Source organism: Oxyura jamaicensis, chromosome 3, assembly GCF_011077185.1.
Source record: "Oxyura jamaicensis isolate SHBP4307 breed ruddy duck chromosome 3, BPBGC_Ojam_1.0, whole genome shotgun sequence".
Classification (NCBI taxonomy): domain Eukaryota; kingdom Metazoa; phylum Chordata; class Aves; order Anseriformes; family Anatidae; genus Oxyura; species Oxyura jamaicensis.
In genome coordinates, this window is record NC_048895.1 from 41,486,871 (window position 1) to 41,511,054 (window position 24,184).

The 24,184-nt window shown below is 47.6% G+C and overlaps 1 long non-coding RNA gene across 1 annotated transcript; it reads left to right on the plus strand.

Moving 5' to 3' along the window:
• The first annotated feature begins 16,355 nt into the window (after positions 1-16,355).
• LOC118163419 lies at positions 16,356-20,406 on the plus strand. The gene is made up of 2 exons (XR_004749037.1): positions 16,356-16,393; positions 17,750-20,406. It is a non-coding gene; the product is annotated as an uncharacterized LOC118163419 (long non-coding RNA).
• Positions 20,407-24,184: the final 3,778 nt, after the last annotated feature.

Here is a 24,184-nt window from a genome sequence, read left to right on the forward strand (position 1 = left end):
CCCAGGCAAGTACCTTCATCACATCTGCCAGCTACCAGACCTGAGGCACCCCATGACGATCCCGAAGAGTCCCATGACTGGGACTGCTTGCAGCAGGAGCGTTTGAACTCTCTGGTCCTCCTTGCCTAAGCCCCTCTGTGCGTGATGGAGTTGGGTGCCTCCCTGCTTGGTGTATTTTTGAGGTCCTTCATGGATTGCATCAGTTCATGAGATACATGCCAAGCTGACAACCAGTGTAAACCAGTGGAGCCACAAATAGGCAAAGATAGGCGATTCATCAGCACAGCGTCATCATTACATGTCCTCTGGACATTCTGCAAAGCAAACAAGCTCTGCCTCCGCTTTGCCTGTCTGTAGGGTGCTCATCTGTTTTTGCTGAGCTGGTGTCGTGCTTGCTAATGACTTTCATGAACTCTGTTCTTGGGTCACAGATTGAAGACACTAAGGGGTATTTGGTGAAGACCTTGGTGGTTGCCAGGCAATGTGGGTTACTTTAATCTCAGAGGTAAATTGTGGGAGCATCAGAAGGCACCGCTCTTCTGTGGCTCCCACCCATGGCTGCAAACAACACAAGACCCTCTGATGCTGCTGTAACTCAGGGGAAATTTAAAAGTTGCAGACTGGCTGCAACATGGAGAGCAAAGTATGATACTCGTTACCTTCAGCATGTTTTGCTTGTGCCAGAGTCCTGGACAGCCAGGCTTTTGCTGCTGGGATAAATTGAGCAGAAGATGGGGAACCCCCCCTGGAAGGCAGAGTCTCTGCTGTCCCCACCACATATTGTGCTGACAGCCCACTCCCAGCCTGGTCTGCAGGGCTCTCTCTTGACCCCAGCGAAGCCTTAAAACAACTTGGGTGTTTCTACTGGGCTATGCCATAAAGCCTCAGTCTGATAACAGGTTCAATAGTATTTTGATAAGAGTTGGAGCCATGGAAATGTTAAATTTAAAGCTGTTTATTTCTCTTCAATGCTGATAAAAGAGGAACAATGCATAAAGCTTTGTTCCCTCTCTAGTGCAGGAAGCCAACAACAAAATCAATTTCACCCGAGAGTAGCCAAGAAAAAGGAGATGAATTTGCCTTTGAAGCCTAAGCAATGATCATAAAACACATGATATTATTACAGTGCATGCTTCCTCCAGGTGCATGGAGGGGTTCTCTATAGCTACAATGTAAGGGACATCCTGTCGTCTCCGGGTTATTTCATGTTGTACAAGGCAACTACTCCTATTTATAATGCGTGAAAAAATTCAGCCGCCGGAGTTTTCTGCCTGGCTGATTCTGCCTTAATTTACAATGAACGTTTGTCTTGTGATTTACAGAACTGCCAGATTCCCTGAGTAGCATAACTCCCTTGAAGAAAGCTTCTCACCCACGGTATGGCTCAGGCAGTTTCACTCGTCCGTGCCAGCTCCAGCCTGGGATCTTGCAAGAAGAGCAGGACAGACGGGCAGGCAGGATGTGACAGGTGAAGCAGCGTTCTTGGCACAGCAAATAGCGTTTGCTTTGGGTGAAAGGTCTAACCCAGGTTTGCTCCCGCCAGCCTCCTCTCTCTCAGTGCCTTGCTTTCAGGTGCCTCCCTTGAACACGCGGGCTCTGGCCAGCCCCAAAGTGAAATTGCAGGGCTGTATTTATGTCTTTTGAAACTTACACATGGGAGAATTCATCAAATGGTTTGCACTTTTATAACCCAAGGGCTTGTGTCTGCACCTCTTAGGAGGAATGAATGTCTCCATTCAGCAGCCTGGGTCTAAGGTCACTCACAGGCATACATTTTCACTGATGTTAACTGTAAGAACAGACTGAGATGCCAGATCCCACAGCTTGCAAATCCTTGGGAACTAGTTCTCCTATTTGGTTACCTGGTGTGGTGTCAGCATTGTGCTTTGAGGAGGCAATGGCTCCAGAGGAGCACCACTCAAAGGAACTCCATCTCTAGTGAGTAATTTGGCAGGCACAACACCTTTGATGACTTAACGTTGTGCTCAGAAAGGCAGTAACTACTTCTGGCTTAGGAATAAAGTAAAGGACAGGGAAAGAGGAGGATTCAGGTGTTTGGTTGTACCACACATGCTTACAACAGCGGTCCTCCCTCCTCCTCCCCACCCCGCTCCCTGCACTCCTCCAGAAGCTACAGGGAGAGAAGGCAGCAGGCTTTCTGGTAGCCTAGATGTGGTGAGGCAACATGCTGTCATACTCCAATTAGATACTTAAAAACATCTCTAAAAGGTATTAATATCACAACTGGAGCTAGCGGACTCTTTGTTGTCAGTCTTGAAAGAGAGGGAAAAGGCTGAGTTAAAGACAGAAGCCTCAACCCAAATACGTTTTATCCAGTCCAGACGTGAATTATGATCACGCTCAGGCTCCAGGTGTCCTGCGTGACTGTGCACAGTCCTCCTGTGCTAGGAATGGCTGGGTGGGTGGGGTTCCTGCTAGCTCCAAATCCATGTCAATGAAACAAAACAGACCAAAAGTGAAGGCTGCTGGTGTGTTTACTGGCCTACATTTGCATAGCACTGGGAACTGGAGGATCTGATCAGATGCTTACCGTTGTTTGTTGCAAGTTCATGAATTGAACATCAGTTGCTAAACTCTTCGTAGCTTCTCTTACTAATCCAGCTGGATGCAATGAGCTTGGGAAAAGCTCTTCCAAAGCAAATTGCCAGGACTATGGCAGATGCCCAGGTTCCACAGGAACTACTTGGTGACTAAAAAATCCTGACTTCAGGAAACTATCTCAGTGCCTCTTGGAAATTTTCAAAGACTAAAGGGCAGTTATATTATTTTGGCCACCTCACGTGTTCTTTATTTCCAGGTGTTTGAGTATTTCTTGAGACACAGCTGTGTGGTCTGCCCACCTGCCTGTTGGGTAAAATTTGTTCTTGATGCTCTTTTGCCAGGTCTGAGCAGACCACAACACACCCACGTCTCCAGCAAGGCAGAAATAACAAAAACTCTGGCCATTTCTTCCTTCTGGAACCCTGGAAATTTTCAAACTGGAAATTATTAGAGAAACTGTTTCATTCGTGTGGTACTGTAATTTTACCAAACCATCTCTTGTCACTGGGGAAGGCTTTGAAAAACACAAGAAATACTCTATATTATCGGAGAAACACAAAGATAATTCTCACATTGGCTATTACTAGGAGAAATTTCCTCCAAGTGTTAATTATGAAATTGTTTTCATGAGTATAAGAATGTCTCAGTTAAAAGAGTTCTCAAACAGGGCTATTGTCCTCGCTGAGTTAAGCATCAAATGAACAGATCTGTGCTGAGTGCCCTTTTTCACGCTAGCGTGTATAAATTATCCAGAGGTTTGAAACAAAACAATCAGCTGCACACACAAACCTGTTTTGGTGGACTTCAGCCAGGCCATTAACACAACAAAGAAAATATGTGCTTATTCAGATTCTATTCATAATCTATATTTCATAACTTCTAAAGAAGGAATGGCTTGAATAACGGCAGTAATAATATATTAGTAAAGTTTCTTGCTGTAATCTTCAAAGCGATCTGTCAGCTATGGAAAAATACAGTGTGCTCTTGAGTATCTGAAACTTTTCATATGAATATATTGGGGGGAAGATTTGCAGAAAGGTGCATCACACGTGTCATAGAAACACTCACTAAAAGGACATACATACATATGGATCATAAGAAGATTTATTGTTTTTGTTGTTCTATTTAGTGGTTCTGTTTGGTGGGTTGGTTTTTGGTGGTCTTCACTGCCATTATGAAGATCTCCCCAACAATTTTCTAGTTCAGCACTGTGGATTCTGTCCTCAGACATAACTGTGAAGGCAACAAAAATCCAGTAGACCACATGGTGGTTTTGCCACCGCCCATGTAGGAGTGCTGCCTATGTGGGGTCTGTGTGGCACGGCTGCCTGGCACTTAGCACATAGCTATGGAGGTATCTCAAAAGAAGACTATTGAAAAGAGCCAGTGGGCTGCAATAAAAGATTCAAATTCCCACAAGAATGCCCTGAAATAATGTCTGTATTCCAGCAAAGACAACACAATTGCTAGCTTGACTTGCATTTAAAAATAAATATTCTAGGAACTTTTCACTGACAGTTTTTCATATCATTCTTCTGTCTGGTACTGGACACACAGAAACTAAATTAAATCAAGAGGCTTGTGTGATGCTTTCCCCCTCAGTTTCCTAAGTTTGGTTTTAAAAGGTACAGAGCCTGGGGGTAGCTGCTATCTACCTACATACTAGTGTTGCTGCATACTGTACACTTTCCCATACGAGAGATTTTATTATTGTTATTACTATTTTTTCTGCTATTGCCAATAGCAGATGGTTAGAATTTGGCATCTGGAGAGATCTTGATCTACAGATATACCTTGTCTTCACCCACAAAAAATCTGTTTTAGAATTAGCTTCCTTATAAACTGCTGTGGGTGTTATTTTCCTTCATTAACCTTCTTCAAAGTCGCCATCATCCCAAAATAATGAGTGACAGTGGCAACTGCAAAGTGCAGGTTTCAGCACCTGCAGGTACGGAGATGGTGAAGAATGGAGAAAGAGCTAAGCCTGCCTGCATCCCACAAACCTTCCAAGCACTCAGATCATGGTATGAGCATCTGGACTGCCTTTCAGCAGTGGCAGTCTTTGCTGCGGTGGGCATTGCCATCCATGTGCTGGTCTGGAGAGCAGCAGAGGGAAATGGGGGAGTGGTAGGGGAGACTCTCTGCTGTCCAATGGAACACATTGTTTGAACCCTCTTCTGTTTAAACATGCAGAAAAGTGCAGTTTTAAGTTCACAGGGTTCCAGAAGAAAGGAATGACCAGAGTTTTGGTTATTTCTGCCCTGCTGGAGACGTGGGTGCATTGTGGTCTGCTCATGCATCGTTTTCATCCCAGGACCTTTGCTTCCCACAGTGCAGGGGCTGGCCAGGTAGAAGTGCAGAAATAACAGCTAAGGACGGACTGTATTTTGTTTTAGCTTTTACTGACTATGCAGTACCATATCAACAATTTCCTTCAACACGGCTTAACAGCATGCAGTATGGTAAGACAGATGAAACAACCAGAATAACCTCAAAAAATAATCATCTCTCCTCCCAGTCAAGTAGCTTCCTACACAATACCTGAAGTGATACCAGTGAGATAACAGCTATAATCACCATGAATCCCTTGCAGGTACAATTTATCATGCAGCCTAATAAATTTTGGGCCCTTCTTTTACTGATTCAGAATTCTATTTTCTTCATCTCTGAGGAGTTATTCACCTTTGTACACTGTGCTGCTTCTCAGGCAGGCCAGGTCCTATGGCCTAGGTGTTTCCCTGTGTCAGGATAACTCCCCCAGGAAACTTTACCATTTTTAGCTTGCACAGGCTCTTCTCAATCATCCTTTTGTAAGAGAGGGAGGAGCAGAGAGTAGTAGGGTTTGGGATAATGAGAAGTCCAGGCAGGGGGAGTAGGTATGCAGACTTGGGGAGCTCAGAAACAACAGCTTAGAACTTGAAACACCTCAAAATAAAAAACAAGAGACTTTGCATAGCACTTTTTCACACACACACACACAAAATAAAAATGAAGAAATGAAATCTTTTGCCACCTAATGTAACGGACACAGATAAAAGGGGACATGGGAAAAGTGTGCCTGGTCAAAATATCTTTGCCTTATTCTCATAGTGGAAGTGCTGATCCCAGCCTGGGCTCTGATTCAGTCCTACCCGGGTAGAGGACACTCAGCTAAGGATATACCAAAAGGTCTGGCATTTCTCCTTTCATACAGCTTCCTTCATACAGTGCTGCCTTAATCTCCGTGAGGATATCTGCATTCTCAGCAGGACAGGGTCATCTCCCAAGAGTCGCTTGCATTGCCCCATAAAGCAGTAAATCAGGCTCTCCTTAGATTCGTAAATGATCAAGCTTGAAAGGAGCACAGCAGCCACCACATCTGACCTCTGGTGTCAAAGCTAAAGAGTTTTTTGTGCCTCAAGCCCAGTGACTTGTGGCTGGTTTGAGCCTCTGATGTGCTTACAGCCTGAGATGATATGGCAACTTGCAAGTCCTTTTCCAAATTTGTCCAGGCATCTTCAATTCTTGATACGTGGTATGACAAGACAGGTTTCTGTATGACGAGGCAGGCAAAGAGAGCAGAGGTACTCCAAGCATTACGTTTGCAGGCATGCCCCATCTACAACAATTATTTAATTACTGGAGAAATTGTGTGTACCAAGTCCATGTAATACACACTGAAAACTCTGGCTGGGTCTGAACCATAAATAATGTAATTAACTCCACTTGATGAGGCAGAAACAAAGTCATGAAAAAAAATCAAGTCATATATTAAAAATGCTACCGTGGGCATAATGAACTCATCAGAAAGCACCGAGTGCAGACAATCACCATTGTTGTCCTGGAAAGAGCCAACAAACTCCTGTGCAGTCAGGGGGGTTGATAAAGGGAACTCAAAACTCATAAGGCCAAGTTCTAGCATGGCTACTCGAGAGCAAGCCAGCAACCTCCTTTTGCTCCTAGCTGCATTTAATGAAGGACAGGTTCAGAAACTCAACTGAGATCCCCTACAATAACCAGTTTGAATTAGGACTATATATTGCTGATATTACTCAGTTTTCTGAATATTACAGCTGGCTGAGAGCATTAGAGTGTGAGAAGAACTGCATTCAGGAGCACGTTGAGCCTATCAAAATCAAAACTTATTAAGGAATATTACAACATCCTTCAAGGCAAAGACAATGGGAAGGACTGAAATATTTAGTTACTGCAGTCTCACTTGCAAGGCACCAGAATGCAGAAGTAACAGGGTTTTTGCTATCTTCTAAGATGACCTCAGGCTCATCAGTGGTGGAGCCAATCCTCCTGCGCAGGTGGGAATAGGAGCTTTGGACAGAGGAGTGATTGGCTCCACATTACTAAGCTCCTGCTGGTGGACAGAGATGGAAATCTAGCATCTCTTCATCAATGACAGCAAGAGATAGAAAGGGCTGAGCTCTACTTTGTGCTCCAGGGGGGTTGCAAGGCACCCAGCCTGACTGAGAAAAACTAGGTCTATGTGCAAATAGAGTATTTCCCCAAAGCAGAGGTCTGGACTGGTTCAGCAGTTCCCAACAGGCAAAGCAGCTGGCTCTGCAGGTACACAGCAGTCCCTGACCTGATGCCATCTCTGCTGATGTCGGCAGTCAACCCAATGGCAAGCAGGACAGGCTGCGGGCAGGTCTTTCCAGTAGTATGTTCCTAGTGGTGTTGGGTAAATATAAATCCGTATGATGACTGGTGACCAACAGACAATAACGAAGTGCATATTTTATAGAGTAATTCATTAATTATATGCCTCTTTGTCAGAGAAGCTCTCAGGCTGAGTGTGTGCAGCGGGCTGGTGTGTGTGTTTGAGCTGGCTCAGGATTGAACTAGGGCAGCTGCGCCAGGCTGCTGATGCCTGCATTCATTTCCTCTCATCCCCTCACGTATCCTCCCCAGATCTGAGCACTGGGACTTCCCAGGGTGCTGCCTCAAAGCAGCCCAGGGCTGACACAGCTGAGGAAAGGAGACAGCTACGTTTGACTCCAGCAGCTGCAAAGCACTCCCCAACCTAGGAGAGGGGAGACTTTCGTCTCTGCTCTCCTGCATTTCTCCTTGTGTGCCCTAGGTAAGAGGGTGGGGATGATGGGCCTTTGCTAGCTCAGAACTGATTCAGAGCATAGTGTGAACTGAAAATTAGTTTTTCTAACTGTCTGATTTCAGCCTGGTATAGAACAGGTGTATCTTTGGTGAGAAGTTTGTTGAAAGTATGGAGTATGGCTGTGCGTAATGCTCTGCACTTCATAAACACAGGCAGAGTAGCTGTATATGGTAAAGAGCTGCCATACGCAAACACATCAGACATATAAGGTGGTGTTTTTTTCTCTCTGTTTGCCTTTGGATTCCACCAGGATGCTGTCCTTGTCACTTCTTGCTGACAGAAGGAGTCAGAGGTGCAGTATCAGAGCCATCAGCTCAGGCTGCAGCTGCACGTCCGATGGCAGGCAGGTCGGATTGCCACCAGCTCCATCAGTGCACCCAGCAAGACAGGCGTTGTGTGAATGGGTAGCACACATCAACATCTTCAGCAGACCATCAAGAACAACTCCCAAGTCCCTGTCACACTGGGCAGGTGCTTGCATCCCCCCTGGCACTAATTGGCACCTTTGCTCTAATGCTGTCTCTCCTCAGCTCTGCCCCGCATGACCGTGAAAGAGAAGCTGTAATGACACCAGTGGGTGTGTAGGACCCAGCATGGCACACAGCTGAGTGCTTTAGGCAGCCCCTGGGTGTCAGACCTGAGGGAAGCTGGTTTGCTGCCACCCTTGGACCATTGATAAACAACGACATGGTTCTTTGAGTGTCTTGAGCAGGATCTCTGTACCAATGTAAATAAGTTGGTAAGAACTAATGATCAGCCCCTTTTTGGCTTTAGTGACAGAAAGTATGTGCATCGCATGTAAGGCTGGAGCCCGCTGAGACAACCATCGTGCTTTTTGTATTTCTTAGGAATTCTTGATGTCTCCTGCCAATAGTGTGAATAAACCAGAAGGGAATTACACAGGCAGTGCTGCCAGACATACAGAGATGTTACTTTAAAGGAAAAACATGTGATGTTGGGATACATTTGCACATTTTGTCAGGCATTTTCCCCACCTTCACATGCAAAACTAGCCAGGTGAAAGACTACACAAGGAGGAAAATAGAAATTGAAAGAGAGGCGAGAAGAACATCAAGATAGCTTCTTTTGGTTGGACCATTAGGGTGAAAGGGTAGTGGTTAACAGTTCAAAGTCTAGCTGGTAACTTGTTATGAGTTAACTTATTATAATCCTTGTCTTCAAGAATTGATACTGGGGCTGATGCTGTTTAGCATCTTCATCAACAGCCAAGATGAGGGGATGGACTGCGCCCTCAAAAGCAGGATGAGGATGACACCAAACTAGGGGAATGGTCACTGCATTGGAGGTTGGGGTGCCATTTAGAGACACCTTGACAACCTGAGAAAAGGGACTGACGAAAACCTCATGAAGGCCAGCATAGTCCTGCATCCAAGACAGAGAAAGCCCAGAAACAGCACAGGCTGGAGACAAACTCTCTCAGGAGCAGCTCTGTGGAAAAGGACCGGGGGCCCTGGTGAGCAGCAGGTCACACAGCGGTCAGCAAAACGCTCTGGCAGGGACGAATGCTGACTGCGCTCTGGGCTGTGCTAGCAGGAGCACACCAGCAGGTCACAAGAAGAGATTATTCCTCTCCATGTGGCACTTGTGTGAGTGCATACCCAACGTAGTGTCCAGTTTTGGACAGAGTGGGAGATGTCCAGCAGACAGCTACCAAGGCAGTGAGGGCTGGAGCATACAACGAATGAGGAGAGGCTGAAGGAGGCGGTCATGGTGGGGCAGCTGGGTCTTTGAGTTGCTTACAGAAACTGACTGCGGTGAGTTATAAAATGTGATTGATTTCAACTGCTCTATCCTTTAGATGGCATCAACTGCTGTTCTCAAAGCCTAGATTCTCATTTCAGGTATATTAATGTGCTTTTCTGTCATCTTCAAGATAACATCAATAAATGAGGACCTGGCCATTCTGGCAGGAAAGATAACAAATATTTCTACTATCTCTTCAAACAGGATGTCAACCTCTGTTAAAATTGTTATTGTTTTTTCCTCAAAATTGCAATCACCTGTCCTTCTTCAGCCTACCCCCTCCCTCCCCCCCATCAGAATCTGTATGAACCCTCACCCTCTCTCAGCTGCCAAAGGCACCTCAATGTTACCCACTCTGGGCTGAAGATGCACACATACAAGCATGCACAGACCAGGGAATATCATCAGACAGCCCTCCACAGCCACCTACCCCTGCTGCTGGGGTGCATTAGGCCTCAGAGGGGTTGCACAGCAGTGGCACTTACTGCAACCAGAAGCTCAGCCGAGGCCCAGCCAGGGCCTCCACCCAAGTGACTTGAGTCTCTCCCAAAACAGAGAGGTACTGACTTCAGAGGGGTCAGGGATGGCAGGCCTGAAATCTGCCACTACTGCTCCAGCATGGTGCTGCCATGCACATGCTGCCATCTCCCCATTCTGAGGAGACAACCTGGCTCTGCTCACCACCTTCCTTGGGACCTCCCGGCAGCTTATTCACAACCACGTTTTTTCAGCCATAAAGGAAGGCTGCAATAATTAGCTCACCCAAATGGTGTGAAGCTCATTAACAGCTTGTAAAGACTGGAACATTTCAAATGCAGTCCTGTGGAGGCACTGAGCATCAGTTTAACACAGTGTGAAAAATGCTCTGCTCTTCCCAAGCCCTTCTCACCTCCTTTTGACTGGTGTTGCCTCTGCAGACACCAGGCACCTCTGAGGCCACTGCTCCTGCTCCCCTCTGCTGTTTTCTAAGTTATTTCTTTGAAGCAAGGCCCAGAGGGACCTCACCTGTTCAGGCCCGATGGCCAGGCTGTCACTTGTGCCTCTACTGTCATGCCTGCCTCTCCTCTGTGAAGCAAGTCTCCTGTCCCCTAGAGACCTGTCAGGCACTGTTTGTCACTCTGTCCCAAAAGCACAGCAGCCCTTTGTGCTCATAAGGAAACAGTGCTTCCGATACCAACAGATAAAGTCCTCAGGGAGTGGAAGACACAGAGCACTTTTTCAGCAGAGTGCAGGGATATGGGAAGGCTGTGTCTAACCTCTGCACCAGCGAGGAGGAGCAGGTGAGCATTAGGGGCTCTGCAGAGGACACCTGCATTGTTTGAAGGAGCTGCTGACACCCAGAGCTGGAGGCAGTGGACAGCAAGGGCAGAGGTGAACACTGTCACAGTAAGTGAGGCTCCAGGTCCAAGATCCTTTTTACATCCTGCCATCCTGGAAAATTGCAGAGCTTTACCAAGTCACTCTTTGAAACCATCAGTGAGTACTTCACCCCAGGAGTTGTTGGTGCAGTTTTTCCCCCTCATCCACGTGATGGGGGAGGCACACTGGATGTCAGAGGTTGGCTGCACCTGACGTGCCTCTGCTTACCATGGAGCTGGTGGGGAAATGCTGCTCCTGTCCTTGCAAACGCCATGCTCACTCCTGCCGTCCTCCCCTCTGGGAAACTCCCACACCCAGCCCGTACCCTGAGCTCTGTTGTGGTGAGCTTGCTTCCATTTATGGTGTTAAAAGCTTTCAAATCTGTTTTATTCTTTGCCGTTTCCCCAAGGTAAATACCTCAATTTCAGTCTGAGTCATACCGCCTTATGCCACTTGTGCTGACACGCTGGGGTGAGTGGTGTGAAGTACCTCTCTCCCTGGGTAGATGCTGCAGGCCAGCATCCTGTGAGTGTGAGAGCCACCAAAGTGATAGAGCAGCCCAGAAGCTGAAGCTAACCAGTATTTTTTCAAGGCTGGGATGCAGACACCAGCCCATCATTAGCAATGCAGTCATGGCCAAATGCCGTACTGGTTCCCAAAACACCACAGAGCAGTCACTGCTCTCCCACCTTGCTCCTTCTGCCTGACAGTGGAGACATCACTTATGGGGTTCCCTTTTCTTTTGCAGTAATAGCTACTGCAGTTTTTTTATGGGATTATTGGCAGCCTGTAATAAATTTGGACAATAGTGTGCTCTTGTCAAGGGTCAGAGTGTGCTCCCCACGTTCTGTCCTGTGGAGAGAGGTGAGACACAGCACCTCCTGCTCCTGCTGTTGGAAGGAGAGCCCAAGCTGTCCTGTGCCACCTGCCCTTAGGGAAGGGGCAGGAGGGGGAAGCTGCCAGTGGAAGATGTATGGCAGAGGAGAGGAGATCATGTTGCCACCAGGAAAAGCTGCTCAGTGTCTATAATCAGTAGCAGTCCAGGGAGAGTTAAACTGGATGTAGCCAGACTGGGCTATGAAGTGAGCATTGAGTCCAAAGTCAGGGGAGAACATTAAGGAGCATCTTTTGCTGCCTTGCGACCTGCTGGCTGACAAGAAATTGATCCATCTGTTTACCCAAAGCCTTGCTTTTCTTGTCTCCACTAACTGAGCCAGCTCTCCCCAGAGGCATGTCAGTGATGAACAGCCCAGGAGCTGGGCCGTGCTTCGCCCTGTGATGGCTGCAGGCTCAGGCACCTGCACGGCCAATCCTCTCTGGCTACAGTCTCGGGAGTAGCAATATTATTACATTAGATCAATATTATACAGATTATCTTGGTTCCCAAGGTCTTATTTAGAGAAGGATTGAGAAGATTTTCATGCTGGCTGGTGTTTCTTACAGCTGATCCCTCACAGTCTGGTGTTTCTCCTGACTTTCCTTGTGCAGCTGCCAGGTTTTCTGAGCTACTTCAGAAGCTAATTGGCCTGGATCTTGTCTTTCTCCCCTTAAGTAGACTTACTGATGACTTTCTTCTCTTGTGCATGCCAATGTGGTTGCAGTGGCAATGCTACATCCACACAGGTTGCTCTCTTAAGTTTGCCTGCTGTGTGATGCTGTTTACCCAACATAAATAGAAAGTCGTCTGTCACTAACCCCGCAAGTGACCCAGGTGACCCCAGGACTTCCAGAGAGCATAACAACATGAAGCCTCTTTTCTTTTCCACAGTACTTGATTTTGCAGTCATTTAATTATTTTTGCTTCTTTTAGAGGAGGTAAAGAAGAGTGTCCAATACATAGAGCTTACTTCGTCAGTACTCACGTTCCTGTGGTGCTGCTGGTGGTGAGTGACAAACTGAGGGGAGGCTGCAGAGACACAGCTCATGTTTCATCTTCTTTTACCTGCAGAGACCATCCCAACTTCTTGGACTTATTTTCTGAAGCTTGTCCTCTCACCAGCTCACCCAAGGTCACCTTCATAAAGCAAGTTGTCAAAATGGGTGACGTATATTGACTTTCTGAAGACAGTGTCTACCATTCTTCCCTGGCTGTTCAAGGAGCCCATGTGCACTAGCTAAGACTTGCATGACTAAAACTCAGACCTGTAAAAGAAGAAAGGTGAGCTCCAGCCTCCTGTGTTACTCGTGGCACTGGGAAAGGTGGCTGTGCGACCTCCAGTGCATGGGGGAAAATACAGAAATAGGCTGGCCTGGTGGGGAACTGGCGTTTCTTACATTCCTGTTTGGTCACCCTGCCTCTGCTCCATGTGCTGTACTGCCTAGTACGTAGCCTCAGGAGCTCTGGGAATACATGAGGCCACCACATAGGGTGGCTCCTGGGGTGGGCAAGGCTGTATGTCATTGGGTCTGGATGCCACCCCTCTGCAGCAGGAAATGCAGTGGTAATGCTGAGGCCATGCACCAATGCAACCTGAACGGTAAAAAATAAATAAGCAAAAAATGAAAGAGGAAGCTCATCCTGTGGAGGTGCTGTGATACATCCCTGAGTTCGCTCAGGCTTCTTTCTCTTTCACTCTTACATGTAACACCTTTGTTCCTTTGCTCCTTTCCTGCCAGGATTGGATGAGGTACACTTTCCATGCAGCAGCCCCCGCAGGGTTTGGAAATGTACTCTGCTTCCCAGCTCCCTCCCTGCCTCCCAGCACGTCCCTGCGGGCCTAATCCTGTGCCCTGCTGTGCAGCTGTGTGCTCTGGGGGTGAAAGACAGGGTCCAGGCCCCGCGTGAGAGACAGCAAGGCAGGCAGACATATTGGTGGATACCTTTAACGAGAGGCAAGACAGAAGCAGCACTTACTAGGAATAGTTTTGTGATGCAGATTTCTGGTGTATATTTGGCTCGTATCTGCTACAATAGCCTCATGGATATTTGCCATTAATATACATCTGTTAAAAAGGGGGAAGAAAGAAAGGAATAAGAGATTATTCTTGGAATCAAATCTTAGTGTTTTCTACACTTCTCCACCGGCCACTTTATTTTCATCCCGCTGAGGCAGTGATTTCACCGAGGCTGCAGTGCTGGCCAGGGGCCAGCTTGAGGCCAGACCCAGCTGCAGCCTCCCTGAAATGAACACCTTGAGGGTGTGGGGGACACGATCCCTTTCCTTCCATGCAAGAGCAGATGTCACCAAGCCCAGGGCTCCTCTCAGTGCTGTGGTCAGCCACAAGAAGTGAGACAAGTACCTCTCGGCGGCAGCACGTAGGAATCCGTCACATAGGAGAAAAGATGGGTCAGCAACTTCACTGGGCAGCCTGGTTGCACAATGGGCTATATAATGGATGTTCCTGTAAACTTAGTGTGGTCTGGACCCTGCCACTGCACTAGCAGAAGTCCTTTTTGTGTGAGATACACACGCTTCAGCCTGTAACTAAAGCAGTAATTGCACAAGTGCCATTTACACATGACCTAACCCAGAGTTTCTGTGTGTTGCCAAAACAGTCCTTGCTGTAACTGATGTTCTCAGCTGCTGTTTTGTTCCCTTAAAAATCTGAGCCTGGGCGATGCATTTCAGTGCATCTGGGAGCTGCCAAGGGTCACTCTGTGAAATGCCTGGGAGCTAGCTAGGGAAGGGGGGTTGCTGCTGTTGTTGTTTAAACACCTCCGGGGCAACATTTTCAACTGTATTGAGAAACTAAGAGTTTAGGGGGATTTTAAGGAAAGCCTTGAAGAATTAAGAATTTCTTAAGAACTTTTGAGAATCCGTTCCAAAGTCAGGCTCTGAATGAGAGCAGAGTCACTGCACCAGGTGCCAGCACAGCTCTTGGTGATGCCCAGGCACAGCATCATGAGGCACACTGGCAAAATCGCTTCCCGTGAAGCAGCACAGCCAACCTTGCCCCATTGTGCCAGGATGGAGCAGCACACCCACAGGGATGGGCAGCACAGGACCACAAGGGGACAGCTTTTTGCTGATAATCTGGAAGGGAAAAACGGCTTTTTGTCAGTGCGCCCCATCTCGCTCTCCTCTTTAATGTGAAATCTGTCACGTCCCGACCCCCTGGGAAATACAGCCGAGGTGCCGTTTCCACTTCAGAGCACGCACAATCCTTGAAAAGCCTCCCCGGCTGCTTGTCTGGGATTTTGTTCGGAGGGGGCTCTGGGGATGTCAGGGAGCATGGGAGGAAAGCGTGTCCTAAGGTGTTACGTGAGGAGCCCAGGAGATGGCTGCGTGCTGCTGGGAAGCAGTGCGGGAAGCTGCCACCCACTCCCATGCCCACCCCCTCGCTGCATTCCCCTGCCTTGTCAGCTCTCCCATCGCAGGGCAATTTTGGCGGCTGGCTGCAAGCCAGAGCACTGAGATGAGCTGAGTTAAAGTATTGCAGCGCTGCAGCCTTGTTAAAGCAAAACAGGAAAACAGTAGGCAAAGAGGAAGGTTCACGAGCAAGAGAAGCCTGGCACAAAGTTTGTGTACATGTTTACATCATCCCAGTCATTTAGTACACACATTGGAATAGCCTCTGAAACCAGGTGTTTTTTGGTATTTTTTTGGCTGTTGTGCTCAGATCTGTATCAACACAAGCCATCCCTGGCCCCATCCCTGCCCCAGAGTTGTATATGAGGCAAATGAAGGATCCAAGCACACAGATGGGGGAGTGGAGGAAGAAAGGGCATGTCAATAGGCAAGTCAGGAGCCTAGAGCTCCAGGCTCCTCATTGCTGTCAGATTTCCTGCAGGCACTGCAAGGAAGGAAGGTTTTAAATTGCTTTTGTACACCCCTGCCTGCCTGAGTGCACAGAAAAGACAGAGCTGGCTGGTGTTCTGTTGGGTACGTGGCCCCATGCCTTGTTTGCAGTTTGCTGTGTAAGCACAGTTGTCAGGCTGGAGCTATTCATTTCTTCCAAGCTTTTCTATGGGACTCGTCACCATGGCATGGGAGGATCTCAGATGTCAATTAATTTATTTCCAGAAAAGCCCTATGAGACTGAGGAGGGGGAGGAAAGGCTTCTTGTTGCTGCAAACCAATCCCAAATTTCATGTTGGGCATGCATTTAACAAGAATCTGTGACGACTTTTGGGTAAAGTGACTCACCCAGCTCTGCAAAGAGATCTAGTGGCAAAGGCTGGACTCCCATCTTGTGCTCCTGGGCAGTGTACAGATCAGTTAACCCCTACAAAATTGCTCTTTTTCCTCCTGAAGTCCCTCTTGCTATACAGCTTCTTCATCAGAAGTTTTAGCTGTGATGTGCAGGGAGCTCTCCCTGGCCGGGAGGCTAAAGGACACAACACCAAATCCTATATGACACTGAAACCTATCACCTACTGAAGGTTTCTTCTGCTCCTGATCAGGCTTTGCCTGTGGGGAGCCATCCCTGCCATGGCCCTGTGCCCTGACGCTGCTTGGCACCCTGTTAGCACCTCGTTGGCTATCCACCTCAAGGACCCTGCCAGGGCGTGCAAACTGTTCGGGTACTAATGACCAAAGGCTGGTGCTGGAACCCGCACCTGGCCTTGTTTTGTGCCCTAGGATAAGGGCAGCTGGAGAGGCCAGAAAAGGCAAGCTTCTCATTTCTGGTGCCCATGACACAAAGAAGGGTGCTCCTGGAGAGGTAAGTGGGGTGGCAGTAGTTGTAGAGGCTGTGCATTATCTGCTGCAGCTGAAGCCAGTGGTTCCCTCTAGTTTCTTCCTCAGCATGGACAAAAGGCTGTCATAAGACAGCCAGATGCTGTGTGGGGGACAGGGCTCGCCACAGACCCACCACCACAGGAACATCATGCTCTCCCTTGTCCAGACCCTACTCAAGGTGGCTAACTGAGCAGCTAGCAGTCTTACATGAGCTTGGTTAAGCTGGTGCTGTAGTTAAATTGAGGCAGCTTTCTTTCTTTTTATTTTCCTGTTACTTTGAGAATGATAAAATCAGAATTGTCCCTGACAAAAGGCAACTCCTGCTGCAGGTTTCAGGCTTTGACTTTGAACTATGATGCTGTGAATTCTGCAAACCAATCCAAAAGTGGGTAATTTTTTAGCTGCATATTTGTGCTTCTCTATGCTTTTTGTGTGTGTGTTTCTCTTCTGAAAATTTGACTTCTTTGCTGAAATTCTCCCTCACTGTTGGGAGGATGCAAGAGCATGGAAAATTGCAGGACCTAAAGATGTACAGCGTTTGTCAAAATAATAATCAGCTGACAAAAGGGGCTTTGACCAGGAAGCATAAGGCAGTCTCAGCAAGAAGGGATGTTACCAATTCAGCTGAAAATATGCCTAAAATATTTTATAAGGCAGCACATAGCCTGTTAAACTGTGTTCTTACAATACTAATGTACTTCACCCCTGAGAGAAGTATGTGGTCTTCTGGCAGGAGAGGAAGCAAGAGCTTGGAGGAAACAATGTGAAAGAAGAGGCATTAAGTCAGCCAGCAATCCCACGTCCCTACAGCTGCTCAGAACTCTTTTACTGCAATAACAATAACACAGAAACCTCTTAAATATGGATTCAACTGGTTACAAATTGAGGAGAAGCATCTACAGTAAGCAAGGTTTGTTGGATGTCTCTCAAACTGTTCTTAATTATGGAGCTCTGCACACCTGCAGCAAATTTTTAAAGGCAAAAAAATGTTTTCCAGCACTCTGCTGCTGGCTAAGTGAAGCAAAGGCATGACAGCTCTGCGTGGTTTTGTTTACAAAATCAAGACGGTGAAACTCTACCAGTTCTGTGCCAGCAGTGGGCAGACACTGGGCAGGCAGTACCTCAGCCTGTGTCTACGCAGACATGCACACAGCTGTGTCTAAAAGACCCAGGCAAGGACTAGGGTAACTGGCTACAGCAGCGGTTATCAGGTAGCTGCAGTAGCATGGGGCGTGGTGCTGGCTGAATCAGCCCAGAAGGGTCTGCTCCTTGACAGCAGTGCAGACACTTCTACTTCAGGGGAAACAAACAAAGACCCGCTTTTTTTTTTTTCCCTTAGGAAAGAGATCCTGTGCCTCAGTCTGCAACAGGGATGGACCTGGTCACCATGCAAGCCCCTGGGCAGAATGGTTACTTCTTCAGCTCTCTCCTGCGATGGGCTTTGGGGGTAAGCCCCTACCCTGCTGCAAGGGAGGAGAAAGTGAGCCTCCCAGGGCTCCCTTTGGGAAGGTGGGAGGCTGGCTTTGCAGGAGGTGCCTGCCTTGTTCCCTGGTTCCTGAGCCTTCAACACCGATGTTACTGACGTGTAACAGTGTGGGATGTGTGAGGAGAGCTGACAGGCAACGCAGACACAACAGCCGCATGGAAGTGTATTGTAGTGGCAGCAAGAGGAACTACAAAGTTCTCCACTCTGCTGGGTGGGGAACCAGTACAGCAGGACCAGTGGTATATCCTGGTTATGTAAAGCTGGTGATGAAAAGCTTGCGCTGGGCTCTGTTGTTAAGCTATTGGGATGTACTTATTAAGAAGAAATGGGAAGACGGAGGCTGGCACAGACACTGATGGTCTGTTTTCTGTCTTTTTCCCTGAAAATAAGAGAAATGAAACCAAGGGCTCCTGAAATCTGTGTTCATGAGTACCCACCTGATGGTACCTGATCGCACTACTCTTCTTTAGTGATCCTGCTCCCTGGGTGCCTTAGGAAAAGTCTACAAGAAGGAAGAAATTATCTGCAGTTGCCATCAGTGAACCCAAAGTGAAGCTGTGGCAGAGTGGGCCAGACTCATCCATGCCAAAATGCCATTGCAGCCACCCATGGTGGCCTCTCAGCTTTTGCTTCTCGTCCTGAAGCTGGGATAAAAAAAACATCCAAAGGAGGCTCCCAGGATCGCTCTCATCATACAGATCCTCTGAACTGCAAAGGAATAAACTGCAATATCAGGCATGCCCATGGTCTGTTTCAGAGCTGGCTAAAAAGGCATGGCAGATTCAGGTCCTTGCTGAACTGTGACCCCCTGCTGCCTTCCTCCCGCTTGCTCCCTCCTCGCTGCCCACCCACATCTCCTGCTGTGCGTGCAGAGCGGTGTCACACCGCTTGAAACCTTGCTGATCACTGACATTATGTGAGGGATAAAATCCTGCCTTTAGGGACTGAGATCCCGTGCCCACCACAGAGCACAGCCAGTGTGGATGTCTCCTTCCATCTGAGTGACTTGGCTGACCCGTGGATATTTCTGGTGTGCAGCTGGGTGTCAAGCCAGCCAAACAGTTGGAGTTACCTTCCTTTTGTTTTCTTTCATTTCAGAACAGAAAGAAATGCAAAGCTGGACATACAGCTCAGTGATGTTGATGCACTGACATTTTATTTTGCGAAGCAACATAAAATAAGGTGCTCCTCCCTATCACCAGGTCCTTAAAAGCCTCGGGAATGGAAATTTATGTGACTCTTAACCCCTTGTGTTGTTACAGACGGTGACCCCAAGTAGTTTAATGTGGCTTTTAAATAGCAGCTCCCCTCCCCGCTCTGTCAGGAGGCTGCTCGTGGGAGATAAGGAGGCAGGAGCCAGTCCCAGCCTCACCTCTGCTGCCGATGGCAGACAGGCATCCGGGGCTGCTCCTACCAGCCCTGGGAACGGAGTGCTCACCTGCCTCTGGACAGAAGGACCAGATTCATGTTATCTTCACCCTTTCCTCTGCATTTATAAGAAGGCAGTTTCCATTTTTTGTTTCCTCTGCAGAACTGTTCTTTGGAGGACAGCCCTGGGCCAAGTCTAGCTGAACACTTTTTTTTTTTTTTTTTTTTCTCGTGGTGCTAATTACTGGCTTAAGGCTCATGAACATTATCTTTGCAGGTTCTAGAAATGTGCTTTTGTATTTCTCATGCATATTTTTCAGTAGCAGTCAGAGATGTTTTTCCTGGCATTTGGTAACAACTTCACGAGGTGTCCCTTCCCTCTGTCCCACCCGGTGCTGACTGCAGTGCTGCCCCTGCCTTCCTGCTGGCTCACAGGCTGGTGGCAGCGAAGGCAACATCACCCAAATGGCATGGGAGAAAAAAAGCAGCTATCATTAACCATGCTGTGTTCCTCATTGCAACACCCTGGGCTTCGGTACTTCTGTTTCTTCCCTTTTCTCCCAGATCTTCCTAGCCAGCTTCAGTACAAAGCAGCCTTGCTTAAATCACTGCCGCAAAGAGCTGTGCACAGAAATCCCTGGCCACAATGCTGAGTAGTGGGGAAGCAGGGCTGAACTTTGAAAGAAGTAAAGGTCTGAGTGTATTGCTGCAGCAGAAAAATACCAAATGCAATTATTTAAGGAGAAAAGATGAGTTCTGACAGCCGACCTGAGCTCCGGCGGTGAGTCAGGCTCCCCTGCCACTGGGGAGACAGAGCACCATATGACCAAAATCGATGTTCTGGACTTTGTGATGTAGTTACTGGGATTATTAAGATGACTGGATTTGCCCATTGGAGTGTACAGGGTGAAACATATGGTACTAAACAAGCCAGCAATGCAGTCAAGGGGCTTCTACACGAAGGGATTTGTATGTAAACATAGCGGGGCCAGGCAAAAGCCGTGCTCCCGTAAGTTAATTTAGCTGTGCTTGCCGTAATGACAACGTAATTATAGGAGTGCAATTCAGGAGATTTATCTTTTTAATTAGTAAACTCCTGTGTCCTTCAAAAATCTGCTTTGGCAGCTACGGAGCCACCTGCGTCAGAGTGCGGCGGGGAGCCCTCGCTTACGCACGGCGCCCGCGCGCCCGCTCGCCCCACGTCGCAGCACTGCCATGGCTCCAAGCAGATGGTCCCCTATACACATGGCCTTCCCGTGTCACTTGCTATTAATTAATTGGAATGTTGTTAGCGCTCATCATAATTTCCTTGGATGTCTTCCTCGTGTCGATGTTTCCTTTCAGTGGGCCCTTAAATATACATAAATATAAAGCTATAATGCTTGGCGACAAAAGTTTTGCAGTGGTAATTTCAGCTGAAAATATTTTTGTTGTTGTTGTTCCTGAGAAGGCAGCTCGTTGGCAGTGCTGCCTGACTTCACTGTGCAGGAGCAAGACAAACGCCGGGAGCTCTGCCAAAAGCCAGGGCCCACCCCGATGTAGGACACGCGGTGCCCAGGCGGCACAGCCCTTCTCTCATGGGGACGTGGGCACCACCACTCACACACATGGGAAGCCGAGAGATGCACAGCACAGCATGGGAGGGAAGGAAGGAGCCCCACCGTGCATGAAGGTCCAGAGAGATCCTGCAAAAGCTCTGTGCTGGGGAAAGCAACACTCGCCTGCCCTCAAGCCTGTCTCCATGCCACAGCCATGGTAGGAGACCTGGAGACAAGCAGCCACAAGGGTCTGGATGAGCACATCCTAGCCAGCAGCTGGGCTGGGACAGCCTTCACTGGCCGTCTGTGTCCATACCACTAACTGCAGACAAAAAGAAACCACTGCAAATGCTTCCTGACATGAGCAGTTCATCCAGGCTCTGCTGGAGGTGTCTGACCAGTGCCAGCCTCCTGGCAGTCCCAGGCCCTCGGGAGGTGTCAGAGAACAAGCCCCACTGATGGCTTGCTGGCAACCAGGCAGTCCCTGGGTGAGCGCAGGGAGAACATGACAAGCAGTAAAGATGAAGACATAGCAAGTGAAAAGAAATAAATAAAAAATAAATAAATAAAAAAGAAATCTCCTCAGTGTAAATCAGCTTTCAGGGAAAGCTCCGAGCCTCAACACACCTGGACTGTGATACCAAAAATGCCAACACAGATCTGTGCAGGAAGGTCCTTTTCTCTCCCTCCTGCAATGTCTTACAGCTGGGACCTCAAGGCAAGCAGAACTAAAAACACAATTGCTTCTGAGGAATGAGAATATTAGAGTATGCCAAAAGAGAAATATGTTTGTTAGGTGCTGCAAGAATTTTTCATTCCTGCTGAATGGACTGCAGAGTTTAACCCTTGGTTGAGCCCAAGATTTCCTCTAAAAGAGGCTACTTTCCTCTAACAGAGCTGCATCATAACAATGGGTGGGTGAGCTCGACTGGCCTTGCACACACCCACTCATTCCCCTCCAGGAATCCCAAAGCCATTTACAACGGGAGCGAATAGATGAAAGGATAAATTAAATCTTGCATAACCTTTGGGAGGTGGAGACAGGCAGCAGTATTTTCCCATTTCAAAGGTGGAAATTAAAGCAGTAGTCTGTCACCAAGGGCTTGCTTCAAAGGTGTCAACAGCCGTGAGTGAGGGAAAGAAACCTAACCAACCTCACACGGCTCTTCCTCTCCGTGGAGCACAAGGTGAGCTGAGGGCAAGCAGCTCGGGTGAATCCAGCTCTGGAATTTCTTGGCTGCTTTTGGATCATGCCCCAAAGCAGCAGCAAGATGAGAAAAAGTTGATCTCATAAATGCCCCTTTCTGTTTTGGTTGGGAAAGGTGCTCTTCCAAGCCTGGTCATGACCACTGTGTATGAGGTGACCAAGGGTGTTTGCTGTCTGTAATTAAAGAGATCTGCTCCTCAGGGAAAACCAGCTTACCAGCCAGGTACATCTGCCCCATCACCTCTGGTTCTCCTGCCTGTGTGTTGTACAGCTCACACACTTATCATCAGCATCAGCACAAGGTCGCCCCAAGAAACGAGCAGAAGAGAGAAGTGCAAGAGCTAACCAGTGCCTTCTTCAGCTTCTGCCTGGTGCTGCCAAAGGGGCTGGCATCCTCGTGGTCCGAAGTCCACAATCTACTCTAAAGAAGGTCAGTGGGGAGGGAAAGCAGAGGCAGAACACAGGGCCACGCTTCTTACTAGACAGTGGTTTTTGCTGTGTTATAAGAGGTGCTCATCATGGTTTTGGTTCCCCCCTGGAAAAAAAAAAAAAAAAAAAAGTTACTAGGACATGGATATTGCTTTTCTTTGGATGCATGGTTAAACTCAGTGCTATGCCTAGATGCAAGAAGATCCAACTGTCTTTAGGATGCTTATAAATTGTGCAATATTTGAAACAGGGCTGTGGGTCATATCTGCAGGGTGACTGTTTTTTCCTGGCTCTGTGCACACTTGGGAAGTGATTACTATTGAGTAAGAGGTGAGCCAGAGTAGACACGAACATCTCCTGTTTAACTAGTCTTCCACCAGCTATGTGAAACTGTGTTTGAACTATAGCTTGTGACTACTCTGTGTTTTTAAAAAGGCCTTTAAACCAAATGGTGCTTAAATCTGGTGTGATTTTGATCGGGATGGGGATCCAGACTTAGGCTCCTTTTTTGACCTGTTTAAATGAGATCTGTGTATCATTAAAAATATTGTTTTGGGGCATACTCTGCTGTATGGTTAACTAACCAAGTCTCAGTGAGCAAATATTTATTTTAAATGTGAAATTCCTGAGGTCTGTGCACCTCTACTATCTAGAAAGGTTTGCAGTAAACTGGCTCACTGCATGGCACTGAGAAAAGCATTATTCAGGGTTTCCAAAAAGGCTATTAAAAATATCCCATAAGAAGATAAGTTGCTTAGTAGGTGTCTGTGTAGCAGAAGATTAAACATACCTCAGCCAGACAATGTTTCATGGTTAGACCAACCAGGCACTGCCTCTTCTCTTCATAAACCGTAATCCACTATATCATTTCTTCTCTAATGTGCTCTACCTGGCTTCCTGCTGAGGATGATCTATGTGCTTTGTGGAAGCAGAAACTAATATTATTCTGGGGAAGGGAAGAGGAAATAGAAGTTAAGCTGATTGTTTAATTTTCATACAGAAAATTTTAAGGACTGAGTAGGTTTTTTTTGTTGTTGTTGTTGTTTTCAGAAGGAATTGTGGTTTTTCTCTTTATTTTTACTGAGAATGTGATATTTTTATTTTTTTTTTAAGCTATATTTGGCATAAGGGAATATATCAAAGGATAAAACCCAATGAACCAGATTTGCTTCTGGGAAGGTCATGTGTAACTCCAGGAAAGTATGTGGAGATAAAATACACCTGTGGTTAAATTATCTGGGGAGAGGGTTGAAGTGCTTACTAAAATCAATGAAGCAGCCTTTTACAGCAGGAGAGGCTGTGGTCTGTGGGCTGCTAAGTGAATCATGCAGCTATTTGTGAGTGGTGAAGCAGAGGAGCTCCATTGCCAGGCTGCTGCGGTTGTTTTTGCATTGGCACTGCACTAGGTGGGAACCAGAGAAACGTGACAGTCGGTCCGTCCTCGGAGGCTTGCACCATGCTCCCATCAGCTGAGGTGGGATGGGGTTTGGTAAAGCATCTGTGAGGAGGGGAGCTGGGGAGGTTGAGAGACTTGGCCAAGGTGATGCCATGGAGCAGCGGCAGCGCTCGGGTTGCCCAACTCTGACACCTGCCCCATAACCACAAACCCAGCCGTCAGCCCCAGTACTCTGTAGCTCACAGCAGGTGGTCTATAGGTCCCTTCCCTTCCCTTCCCTTCCCTTCCCTTCCCTTCCCTTCCCTTCCCTTCCCTTCCCTTCCCTTCCCTTCCCTTCCCTTCCCTTCCCT